Consider the following 13,935-nt stretch of genomic DNA (forward strand, 5'->3'; position numbering starts at 1 on the left):
TATACCAACTCACACTACAGTGGGGAAAAGGGTGAATTCTCTGGTCCTCACTGTACCACGATCTCCATTCAAATGCTTCAACTTTCCGAAAAGTCGATCATTTGGTCCTTTGGTCTAAACCATATAAGGTTCGACTTTCTGAAGAGTCAATCTTTTGAATGGGATCCACTGTACTATATAACATGGAATCAGACTATGCCAGCAGATTTAAATAATAAAGTACACACAGCTGTTATTATATGCATTTGTCTAAAGGCTTCATAGTTGTCAATATCTTGAACATATCATCCATGTATCTTTTTTTCTTACATATGTGCATGTTGATTCTGTAGAAGGGCCAGCAGTAATAATGTCATCGTTTGGCATTACTTTGTATACATTTAAAGAGTTGCATATAAATTATACCTTATAAATAATGTCTACAAATACGTCACTCTTCATCAACAGTGTCTTACTTTCTTAAAGGTCAGATCTGTAAACGAAAACATTTGGGTTTATAAACCAGCGAGGCTGCATTAGTCTGGCCATTTATACTGTAGGTGTTTTTCTTTCCTGCAGTTGTGGTTTCACACCGTTGAATGCACTGATGACAGAAGGTGCAAGGATTTCCATATAGAAATAATGCTGACATACAGCCCTTTCTTTTCATTTTACCATTGTGAAATTATTTGCTTAACTGCATTTTCCTGCAAAGTGCATTGACAGTTTGTGGGTCTGCTTGGTTACCAGATTTGTTGATTTCTGCCTTAGAGTATGATCTCAAGATCTATGTTTTAGATGGTATGCCTTCTTCCTCCAGCTCTAGTAACTGTATTTATAGTAGCTAGGCAACATTTAAATGTTTTTACAAGTGGGTTGTTTTGATTAGGGCTTGACCACAACACTGAAAACTTAAATTAATAAAGCTTTCTTTCAGTACTCGGTTTGTTAGAGGCTTTGGCATCTTGTCTAACTGAATATAAGCTTAAAAACAAGAAAGAACATAAAAAAGAAAGGTAGACATTCATCATATTGATCACTGCTGCAGTAGTCTTAGCTAAGTGGGTTATTTCCTGCCAAGGGTGTGACAGCTGACCAGCTGCCAAAGCTTTAGGGTGGCTTCCAGGAATGCCTAAAAAACAAGTTTGGGCATGAAACCCTTCTGAGTTTTACTGCCAGTGAAGTGTACACTCTTTTGAAGCTTTCGAGGATCAGTGGTTGGCTTGTGCTTTCCTTTGCTGAACACATACGTTCGCTTTGGGGGATAAAATCTGTTTTCTTAATTTTGTTGATGTCATTACTTTCCTCTTCAAGAAAGTTATTTTAAAGCAAGAAGTGCTGTGTTTTAACCGACTGTCCTGAGATTGTAATGTACTTTTAAATGGAGTACTTGTAAATGGAGTGTTCATTTTTTTCTGTCAGTCTAAAGTGGTGAAATGCAACTGAAAATATCTTTTTGTGCGAATAAACAGTCTCAACAAAATACAGGTAAACAGATGTTTAAGAAGAAATGGCAAGAGGGGTTCAAAAAGAAGTCTGGAACCTACCTCCCAAAATCCAAGGACAGTCCAAGTCTAAGTGACTATTCAAGAGACCTTGTTATTCCTTCCTACCCTTGTCCCTCTTTTTTCAGAGACAACAGATAGTTTCAGCAAAATGGGTTCTGAAATTCATTCAAGTTACAGATGGCAGTGGGAGGAAATTTTTTCTTTCCAGGGGGTCATTCCTCATCCTCCAGATCAGACTCTTTTGATTCCACCAGTTCTTCATCACACACTCTCCCAAGGACAGTTCCTCCTTCCCAGGCAGGGAAGGGTTTTTATTCAACAATATTCCTAGTGCCAAAGAAAGAAAATTCTTGGAGACCAGTTCTTGATTTTTCTTTCCTAAATCTTTTTTGTGATAGTGCCCAAATTCAAAATAATGTCACTTTACAACGTGTTACCTTTTCTTCCTCTTTCAAGTTTTCTGGCAATACTAGACTTAAAAGATGCTTATAATCACATCCATTTTCATTCAAACTTCAGGCATTTTTAAGGCTTTGTGTGTCAGGATCACGTTATCATTTCTCTGCCTTACCCTTTGAGCTAACCAATGCATTAAGGGTGTTCACAAAGCATCTAGCTTCAGTTATAGCTCATTGCAGGCAACAGGATATACACATTTTTCCATAAAAAGAAGACTTGCTTATGTTTGCAGAGTCTTTTTCAAAGTGTCAGGAATCTCCCTCTTGTATGAGAGATAATTTTGACAAGCTGGGATTCCAAGAGAACATTCAAAAGTCTTTTTTGACTCCATCACACAGGATTGTGTTCCTGGGATGTCAACTACATACCTCAGTTTAGACAGCTTTTCTTTCACAGGAAAAATAGATCTTTAAATAGATCTGTTTCTAAGTTTTTCCACTCAGACTTCAGTCACTGCAAAGAAATTCCTCATGTTTTGTAGTTTCATGGTATCTATGATTCTCATGATACCCCTGGCAAGACTCCACATGAGAAAGATGCACTGGTATCTGAAATCTCTTTGATCTGAGCATCAACACCATTTATCTTTGCAAATTCTAGTGCTGACATTTGCCAGAAGAGAAATCTTTTGGTGGTGACAACAGATATCTATAAATCCAAGTCTTCCCTTTTCCTTGTCTACTCCAAAGCAATCAGTCACCACAGATGCTTTGGACTTTGTTTGGAGAGCAGTTTCAGGAGGGATAAAAGTGCAGGGGGTGTGGGGACACCAAGAAGAGATGCAAGTACATAAATATCAAGGAGATGCTTGCCCTGGTCATGACACTCAACTCTCTGAACCATCTTTGGTCCCTGGGATCTCTTTAAGTGTTTACAGGCAGTACTGCAGTCATTTGTACAGCAACAAGCAAGGGTTAACCAGATCATATCTTCTTTGCAGACTAGCCATGTTAGCTTGGGCTACAGCTTCACTGTGCAATCACACTCTGTAGGCTTCCTACATTCCATCAGAGCAAAATTGTGTGGCTGACTAGCTGAGCAGGACTAGGGCAGACACTTACAAATGGGAACTATATTACGGGATCTTCCAGGATTTGATGCATCTGTGGGGAATTCCTCAAGTAGATCTCTTTGCCTCCTCTGTGAACAATCAACTGGCAATATTCTGTTCCAGGAGTCCATGCAAAATGGTCTGGAAGATAGATGCCTTTTCTTTTCTTTGGACAGGAATGTTCCTGTATACTTTTCTATCCTTTCAACTTATATTTAGTGTACTTCTGAAGATTCAGAAGAAATCATCTCAAGATCATTTTGGTGATTCCCTTCTGGCCCAGGTAACCATGGTTCTCCTTTATTTTGGAAATAGCCAAGGCAATTATCACAAGCTTTCTTACAGAGTGGATCTAATCACACAGGGTCAGGGTGTTTAATACACCCTAACATCAATCATCTTCAGATGACTGCTTGAATAATAGGGTCTTAACTCCTTTTAGGCACCTGTTTACTAAGGACATGCAGCAAGCACTAATGGAGGCAAGAAAGCCTGTAACTAGAAAATCATGTATTAGCAAATGGAAAAGGTTTTCTAGTTGGTATCAACAACATCACCGGCACCCATTCAGGGCTAGTTTGTCTCTGGTTCTACAATATTTGTGTGAGTTACTATCCCACTGCCTTTCTTATTCCTGTATCTGGGTTCATTTATCGTCCACTGCAGCATGTCTGCTTATGGGTCCTCCTCTTTCAATGCAGTCTCATGTCATGTTCTTGAAAGGGGTTTTGCATAAGAGACCTCCAAGAAAAATGGCGGCCCCTCCTTGAGATCTTAAGTTTGTGTTAGAAAAGCTAACACTTGCTCCATTTGAACCAGCTAATCTGTCTGAAATTAGGTTCTTAACACAAAAAACAGTATTACAGATTGCTAGGACATCTGCAAGAAAGGAATCTGAGTTGCAACCCTTATGGTGAGTCAACCCTAGCTGATTTTCAGTAGAGACATGGTTTCTATGAAAACTAATCCTTCTTTTATGCCTAAAGTGGTATCCAAGTTTATTTTAAGCCAAACTGTTCATCTCCCTATTTCCTTTCTGAACCCAAAATGTGGGAGAAAGGATGCCCCATAACTTGGATCTCCACAGACAACTCAGGTACTATCTTGATAGAACTAAATCTTTCAGATCTTCAGATCAATCATTCATTTCTTGTGAAGGTAATAAGGGACAACCTGTGTCAAAACAGACTATTTCCATTACCTTTTTTTATACTCACAATAATAAAACTATTTCAGGCAGGATCAAGGCCTTTTCTGACAGGGCCTTGACTTCATCTATGACTTTTAAAAAACGGTTGAATTCTAGAAGTATTCTAGAAGCTGCTGCTTGGTTCTCTGTACATACTTTTACAAATCACTATAAGCTTGATTACTTCTCTAGGTCCAGATCAAACTTTACTGGAACTATTTTCTAGGGGGTCCTGGACTCTTCTCCTTCCACCTTCCAAATGTAGTTAGTTAAATAATCTACCCATATAACTAAGGCTACTGCAGCAGTGATCAATATGATGAACATAGTATAGTTGTACAAGTCAAACTTACCATAATAGTAGATGTTTAAATGATCACTGCTGCAGTAGCCACTTTCTTTCTCCATCTCCTTGTTTTTAGTGTGCTTTTATACGAGGGTGTGGACATTTAATTTTTGTTGTTCCTAGTGTTGTCCATTCATAGCTCAGCATTCCTGCTGGCAGGAAAGCTTTGAAGGGCTTCATGCCCAAACTTGTCTATTAGTCTGCTCATCTTGAGCTGCCTGACAGTTTGGCCATATGGAACGTTCCATGAAGCTTTGGAAGCTGTCTAGCTGTTATATCCTTGGCAGGCTATAACCCATGTAAGGCTACTGCAGCAGTGTTCATTTGAACATCTACTGTTATGGTAAGTTTTACTTACATAAGTGTACTGTCTAATTAGGAAAAACAAAGTTCCTCATCTCTCAAAAATTAGGAAGAAAAGAGGCAATGAGTGATAAGAGGGGGGAATAAGTCTTTGTCAAGTTCACTGGAAAAAGCAACTAGTCCTTTGTTATCTCCCAAACAAGGAGTTTCAAAGGCGGTCTCAAAGATGCATAAAATACACTTTCATTTGCTGTCAGAGTCTGAAGTGTCCGAATGTATTATTATTGACACTAACTAAAAAAACATGGTTTTATAAAGTGGACATTAGAGTGTGCCAATGCTATCATTGGTAGGGCAAAGAAAAAAAGAAAAGAAAGAGGTTGTTTTCCTCTATCTCTTAAGAGGAGGGCAAGAATTTCTGTACGGTGCATACTGTCAACAACCGATCCAGATTCAAAACATTTTGACATCTCCTCACAGTTATTAGACCCAACTCCAACAGACCTGCTATGAGTCAAATAGTTTTGTACAATATGATTGATCATATAAGGATCCTTCCCCCAGATGGCACCACCTGGAAATAATGAGATACCAGTTTTCCACTTGGAGCAAGTCACTTAACCAGCAAGTGCTCTGAAGTCACTTCTGAAAAGGGATGCATGTGTTCAGTGGGCTTTCTGGGTTACAAAAACAGATTACAGAGAAAATGTGTATTCTGCCTTTGTGCAGTGATTTAAAGGATGCTGTTTCTGCTAGTTGCCAGGTGCCATACAAGCATACTGGTCCCTACCTCTAAAACAGAAGGTAGACCACTTTGCTGTATACGGTATTCACAAGGTACACCTAACTACCATTTCCCTTTTTCACAGGAAATGAAGAATCACAGATATATGGAAAGAAGGTATACACAACCAATAATCTTGCTACAACAGCAAGTGATTTGTTAGCTCACTTGTTGATCTGTCAAAATTCTTACCCAGGCCAAATGCATTCAGACCCTTCTAGAAGGGGCAACAGGGATATGCTAGAAATATTGCATTTAGTTTTGTACAAAATAGGTATATATATATATATATATATATATATATATATATATATATATATATATATATATTTTGAAGTGTCACTATGAAGCAGGTGACATATTCTCAGGGATCTCAACAACTGAGATGTCTTCAAGAAATGTGTAGATCAGTTGAGAAGTGAAGGCTGAGAATGTCAGAGCACAGATTTTAGACTCGGGGAAAGAATTGATGAGATCTTTGAAAATTTGAAAGAAAGGGGAGATATTAGGTTAGCTGTTAAAAATAATTCATAACTCAACCCCACACTATTCAACAAAAAAAAATTCCATTAAATCAAATCCCATTCTATAGGAATCAAGCCCCATTCCAGCAACCAAATGAATGTAAATGGTCAGCATTCCTTCTCTGGGTTTAAACAAATAAAGCTACTAGCAACAAAGATCCTGGTGACTACAAACTGGATCCTTCCATTACTCCTTCATCAGTGCCATTTGGAGGCAGTCTTTAACATTTTTCACAAATTTGCAGAACTGTTGCATCAGGTAAGTGGGTTCTTTAGACCATTTTACAAGGCTAGTCCATTAAATTTCAGCAGGTACCTAACATCGCTGTGTTGTTTCAGACATCATCTTATTAGCTGTCAATTGCATTAGATCTTTTGAGACCTTTATTACAGAAGAAGGCAACTGAATGGATCCTAGACAACTAAAATGGATACATTTTCATTTAAGCTGTTTCTGCCTCCGAAGCAAACATATTTAGGTCAGCATATGGACTTTTTAGATCTTTGAGTTTATTTTAACAAAAAAAAAAAAAAACTTCAGGATGCTAACTTTAAAGACAGTATTGCTTTTTATAGATCAAAGCTCTTTAATGGCAGCTCTAAACATGGAAGGTGCTTATATTCACATTTCTATAAGGCCTGTTCACATAAAATGAATTTCCTAGCACTCTTAAGGAAAACTAGGATAAAAGCTAACCATGCCCCCAGCTTACAAAGGAGACTCGCACCTTTATGCAAAAAAGAAGTCGTGTTTGGAAAAACCTGGCTAAGAACTAAATCCCCTACAGACCTCCAAAAGTAAAAAGAACTTAGAAACCTCACCAAAAAGCTAATCAACAAAGACAAGAAAAAATACTATCATAATGCACAAAGCACCTACCACTTCATCCCAAAAACATTCTGGCACACCCTCAACAAAATCCTTCACCCAGGTAGTCCTTCTACCCCTAACCCCTACCCTAACAACACTCCACAAGAAACTGCCACCCTTCTCAATTGTTATTTCATTGACTCTATCTGCAAACTAGCCCATAAGGACCAAAACAATAATCCCTCTACAACTTCTTCTACCACTACCAATAAACCCCCCTTTTCTCTCAAACCTGTCCCCACTGCCTACATAAAATCACTTCTGTTTAAACTTAAACCATGTTCACCCTCTACTGATAACCTACCTCCCTTCTTTTTTAAGCTCACCGCAGACTACATAGCCTACCCCATCTCTATACTAGTTAACAGATCAATTCAAGAATCTACTGTCCCAGACATCTGGAAGTCATTGTATACTATACTCTTCTACAAAGGAGGAAACTCCACTCATCCTTCCAACTTCAGACCCATAGCCATTCTCTCCCACCCTTCTAAAACCTCAAAAAATGCATACATACACAGCTTCTCAAATATCTTATCCAAGAAAACCTTCTGACCCCCACTCAACATGAATTCTGTCCACACTACAGTACCACCAGTGCCATTCTATCTTTCACTTATACTGTTGCAGAGGCTAGAGACAAAAAACAGCTGGTATCCTGCCTTTTCCTCAAGCTCTCAAAAGCCTTTGATATTGCATCTCACTCTATGCTACTAACAAAACTATCTGACCTCAGTCTCTCCACTTCCACTGTTCATCAGTTTTCTAACTACCTTACCAACAGATTACAGTCTGTCAGAAGGCAAACTTCTTACTCCCCTTTTTTACCTGTCCAATTAGGGTCCCTCAAGGCTCTATTCTTGGGTCCCTTCTTTTCAATATCTTTACCAATAACCTCTCCTCATCCTGTTCCAGCTCTTCTCTTATACAATACGCTGATGACTCTACACTCATTTCCTGTTCTGACAACATTACTAAACTTCATTCTCTTACTCAAAACACATTCCTCACCATTGAAAGATGGCTAAATGAAAACCAACTCATTGTAAATCCAAATAAAACCAAACTCCTCCTTTTCCTGCCAAAATCACTCTCCCATCAAAAAAACACCTTCACTTTCTCATCACTTAACAATGCCACTATCAAAATAGAATCTCACACTAAGCTACTTGGAGCTGGGGCCATAATTGATGACCAACCAAAATTTGACCTCCACATACAACAGTGTATTAAAAAGACACACCAAAAACTTGAGCTACTCTATCAGAACAAAACATTCCTAACACCTAATTTCAAACTTTCTCTGGCTCAGGCATTCCTCCTTCCCTGCCTTTTCTATGCCTCATCAATACTTACACTTCTACAAATGACCATTGAGCAAGCATATAATAAAATAAATGGGTTTACCAGCAACCAGCCCTACAAAGCCCATCACTGCCTCACTCTAAAACAACTCCAATGGCTTGAATTCCTGCACCTTCTGCTTCTGTCCCAGTTACAAATCACACACTCCATTCTTAATAAACCTATGCCCTACCCTTCCCTTTCCTCTCTAGTATCCTTTTGTACCCCTACCCACTCCCTCTGTATCTATGATCAAAATCTTCTAGATATTTACAAACCTAACAAAAACACGCACACTTTTATACAAATGTACAGTGTCCCAAGCCTGGAACAAACTCCCCACTAATATTAGAAACATTAAGCACACTAATATCTTCAAAAAAGAGCTAAAAAGCTACCTGGCTAACAAATGGTCCTACCCCTGTCAAGACCCTACATAAAGCCCCCCCACCCAGTCCTCTTTCCACCTGCCTTAATGCTTCAACTAAAATCTCAGTAGATTTTCTGCTTCACCTGCAGAGGACCTAACACTTTTTCTCTACTCCTGCATTTGCAATGATGTTCACTGGGCCTACTGAATACACAGCCTTCCCCTGCAGCCATTCCAATGTCCCATTACTTGGCTATTTCTCCCCATTTACCATAAACACTGTAATGTGCATGCTGCTTTACTTCTACACTGATTCTTTGGATTTCATTTAAAACTTTTATTTTACATTTTATAGCACAAACACTAATATGCACCTGCTAAACAAAGCAATACAGTCTCACAATGAAAATAGACTTAGCATTAAAACTTATCTGCCCTTAAAACTCACATTCATTGAAACAGCACTTAAGCCCACATTCAAAGAAAATGCATCTGGCCAGTGGTGGATAAAGATTACCTTTGGGCTGTTTTCAAATCATAGGTCCCTTGCACACAAAACATACATGTGTACTTTGATACACCTTCCTTATTGTATTAAATTATATTCCCTGTATAATACAGCACACTTGTTAGAGCACATTTTAAATTTATTGTTTTGAACATTTTTCCAGTCAGCAATGAAATAAAATGCATGAACCAATAATGACAAAACTGCCCAATTCAGAACATTTCCATCATAAAAGTCTACTCAAACTTCTACAATCCACCAATATCAGTAAATATGAACAATCTCTGCAGAAGTAAAATTCATTTCAATAATTCCACATTAAAGAGCTCTGTAACTAATGAAGAGGTTGCTGCTAGCAAACAACTTCATATTTCATTGTTTCATCAACAAATAAAGTACCTTTGCCCTTGAAGAATAAATTGCCTACATTACATTAAAAAATGGTAAGCTAGTAATATTGCAATAGGGAATGGATGGCAAACTGATAACAGGTTCATAGTTTCTGGGTATCTTTGCCAAAGAGGATGTTCTCAGGACTGCAGCATCCACCCCCTTTAGAAATACAACACAGTACAGTATCAGCAATCCATCTACATACTGTGGGAGTAGAATCCATAGCCTTCAGCATCAAAAGCAAGTATTCTACCTGTTGTGCTACTAACACAAACAAACTTGGTATAAGCAGCACTAAACTTCTCTCCTCCTGAAGAAGTATGCAGCACAAGAAATCTGGAAAAAGCCAAAATGTACTGGGGGAGGGGGGCAAAGGCCCAAAACCAGGGACACATTTTAAACATTGCTTGTATAATCTTAGAAAAGTTGCTAGAATAAAATGTTTTGTGTTACCATGCATTTCCTGAAAGATAGCAGTACTGAAACTTAAATGGCCACTATTATTTAGTAAATTCAGTTCTCATGGATTTGCCAGAAAACCATACATTTTAAGAGGAACAGACCAAAAGTATGAGCCAAACATTCCAGACATTCTGTAAAACCCTTGAATCACTAGTGGTGGTGGTGGTGGTATGCCATGTTTCCTTAAGTTGTCGTAGCAATAAGTAAAAGCAAAGCTCCCCAGCATAAATTAACTGCTGCCAGCAAAGACACACACCAGCCATTAAGTAAACTCACACACACACACACACACACACACACACACACACACTGCTGTGTTTCCTTAAGTTGCAGTAGCATTAAGTAAAAGCAAAGCACCCCAGCATAAAGCAACTGCTGCCAGCAAAGACACACACCAGCCATTAAGTAAACACACACACACGCACACTGCCGTGTTTCCTTAAGCAAGTGCTGCCATAGCATTAAGTAAAAGCAAGGCACCTCAGCATAAAGTAACTGCAGCCATGTCACATAGACACACTCAGAATTAAGTAAAAGCAAAGACACACACCAGCATTAAGTAAAAGCAAAGCAACTGCTGCTGTTCACCCCCCCCCAGCATTCAGCAGTTTGAGGTGAATAAGAAAAAAAATGCAGTTAGCTAAAACAAGATACACATTATTTACTGGGTAGAGTACCAGTTGAACTGAATTATTTTACAAAACCAGTTAAGAGATGTGCTCAAATACAACTCAAATTAATAGCTTCTTAAATTGATTCAACAACTGAATGTCCTTTGTGTACTTTAGTTCAGACATACGTCATTTGGTTGTTACATCAACTGACTCGTCTCACACAAATAAAACACTATGACTATATATTCTGTTTCTTCTCAGTTTTAGCTGCCTTTACATCAGGTTGTGACTGAAGAGGAGTCTTGAGCAGTTGACTGATGAAAGACTAAATAAGCAAGTATGGTAAAGGTGTGGAATGTTTTACATGACCGAGTCCAACAGACAAGTTCATTTGTATTCTATTCTAAACCATATTCATAACCTATTTAAACAGTACAACAGCAAATTTATTACAAACCTGACAGCTTAGTAAAGAAAATAATATATGTAGATCTCATTACACAGCAGTCATAACTTTAAAACCATTTTAATTTCCACCCATGTGCAAGGCAGTCGCATTTCTGATGTTGACATAAACACAAATCTAACCTATTACATTAAAGGATCCCTTCTGAAATTACTTCATCAAGTCCTTGTTGTAGAAAATGAGGATATGGTCAGGTCATCTGGCCATTCAACCTGGGGCGGGAAAACGCATTTTTTGATTTATAGGGGTGTTTATTTTGTGTATGTTTGTGTGTGGATTAATCAGTTTTCTAACAGTAACCGCTATGCAAAATATAATGTAACTCTTCAGTTACAGTCATTTGTGTGGAAGATAATATCGCTCCCTTTTCCATAATTATTTAATTGTGATGTGCTGGTACTAGATTTTTTTTGCGCTCATGGTTTCATGTGCTTTTCATAAAGTGAAACTAAAATATAAGGTGATTTGATTCACCATACTTAAAAAAATCTGGCCTAACGGTATTTTGCGATCCTTCTTAGTGGATTGAGGGCTTGCAATCTGATATTTCAATCCTTGATTTTTCAGAAAAGATTTTGAAACAGTTAGTTCATTTCCATATAATAAAGATGACGGACTGCTTCATTTTGTAGATCGGAGCAACCCCCCACTTTTCTAATTTAGCAGTGGCAATGTGCAATAAATATGTAAGTAGGGTTGTAACTTGTTTAATCTCCACATCCTTTCCAGTTTGTATTCTATATCAGTCATTTGTCTTTCCTGTTAGGCAATTATGAATGGCATACGTAATATCATTACATAGCATGTTTTTTTTTTTTTTTTTTTTGTTACCTGGATACAGCCAGTGAGAAAGTAAATTTTCTCATCGATCTTTGCTCTGCTGCACTGCAGAAGTACTTGCTTCTTGGGCTTGGCAGAACTGAGAAGTTTAAACAAGCTCCTCGGCTTGCTGCTTCCTGCTGTGCTGCCATGCTATTCTAAATCCATAACATGAACATTTCTACTTAAGGTAAACAGAGTCTGAGCCCTCAGCAGAGTTTCCGACAGGCTGGCAGTCTGTCTCACCAAGCTGACATCATCACGCACACGCCCCTGCACATGATGACATCAGTGACAACTTCAACTTAAAAAAAAAAAAAAAAAAATCGGAATTGCAGGGCTACTTGGAAATTTGTGGCACCCCATTATTTTTCCCTCAAAACTGGTAAAAAACAAGGAATTTGGTATGGTTAAGAGGTATGCCCTCATATTAATGCCTTATAGTAGGTCAAACTCAAATTTTTTTTCTGTAGTTTGTACAGATAATCATAGCTTTATTTTACTCTTTGGATATGACTACAAACTACAAGAAGCTTTCCCTCTCTCTTTGTCAAACACTGGCTTTCTTTGGGGTAGTTACAGACTATGTTACAATGGAAGTGTTCTTTATCTGGGAAAATAATCTTGAGATGCATAACTTTATGAAGGATCATTCATCATTACCAGCAACCACAAAAAACAGTATTTCAGTGATTTGGGGCTACTTATCATCTTGTCGTTGTTTTTTAGAAAGATTGTCATGAGCATTTTTGGCAGCAGGGAGCTCACTGAGTGCAACTTAATGAAATCCAAGCTTGCTGATTACTGCAGCATCTCTATGCACCAAATCTAGTTTTGCTTTGCACGGGGTTACTCCTTTTAATTCCTAAACCATATGACATTGGAGTCAGGGAGTATTAAAATGTGGGAATATGGAGGGAAAAGGTGAGCTTGCCTCACCTACAAAAGACACAAGCTTGCCACAAGTTTCTGTGATTGCTTGCATTCAGTAAATTCATATCTGCAAGTTAAGTTTTTCCAGCTATGCTGTCACTAAGAGTAGATATGGATCCTCTGCATTCTTGTGGTTAACCATGCAAAAACAATGGTCTCTGCAGAATATGTGGAATCAACCCATGGACACTCTTGAGAGTGCAATTCTTCTACTGACTTATGGGGAGAAGTGTATCTGGTAGATAATCAAAATATTATAACAACGGGGATGTCTCTTGTCTCCTATTCTCCTCAGCAGCACCAGAAGAACAGATTTCTTGGACTACACTTGGAAATTCCACTTAAAAAAATTATCCATGCTGGGTTTCTGGACCACAGGAGAGACATTCACCTCATATCAATTTTAAAGGCAAGAAAGTAGTTACGAGGGCACTGAAAGTTTTTCAACACTGTTTCATCAGGGACTATAACTGTACCTGATTTTGCCTCATATTTTTGCCCTGACCCTCATAATATTTTGATTTCATTTTAAATCTGTGAGGATTACAGCCAGTCAATAATGCCAGACATTTGAGTTTCATGCTTTCATATATCTTCAGAAAATGTATATTGATGCAAAACCAGTAATTAACTTTCTAAGTGAATTAGACCAGTATTTTAAAAAGTATTTCTGATTTTGAGCCTTTTTATCCAATCATTTTTTACTTTTTCTATGATTTCTTTTTTTTTAAACCATCTTTATTAAATTATCACTTAAGACATAGGCATACATACATTAACAGAAAAGAAAGCTTGTACTTTAAAGTGAAAAAGTTGACATTGTCTCTGTTTGAACTAACATTTTCTGCAGACATAAAGCATCTTTTATGGAAATCTTTATTGTTGTAGTAACTTCAGAAAAACTATCTCTAAACTGCAAGTATTGCCACATAAATGTTCACATTAAGAGTGTTGCTGAACACTAGTCTTATGTTTATGACAAATGCAATGTGATATGTTTCATTTAATCAGC

At 37.9% G+C, this 13,935-nt stretch overlaps 1 protein-coding gene across 1 annotated transcript in view; it reads left to right on the forward strand.

The window, feature by feature from the left end:
* The window catches only part of LOC122805262 (dynein axonemal heavy chain 11-like), a 4,596,980-nt gene that overhangs the window by 1,127,292 nt on the left and 3,455,753 nt on the right, over nt 1-13,935 (forward strand). The gene's annotated exons all lie outside the window — the stretch shown is intronic.

This window comes from Protopterus annectens, chromosome 6.part1, assembly GCF_019279795.1.
Source record: "Protopterus annectens isolate FY-2018-M chromosome 6.part1, PAN1.0, whole genome shotgun sequence".
NCBI classification, from domain to species: Eukaryota; Metazoa; Chordata; order Ceratodontiformes; family Protopteridae; genus Protopterus; species Protopterus annectens.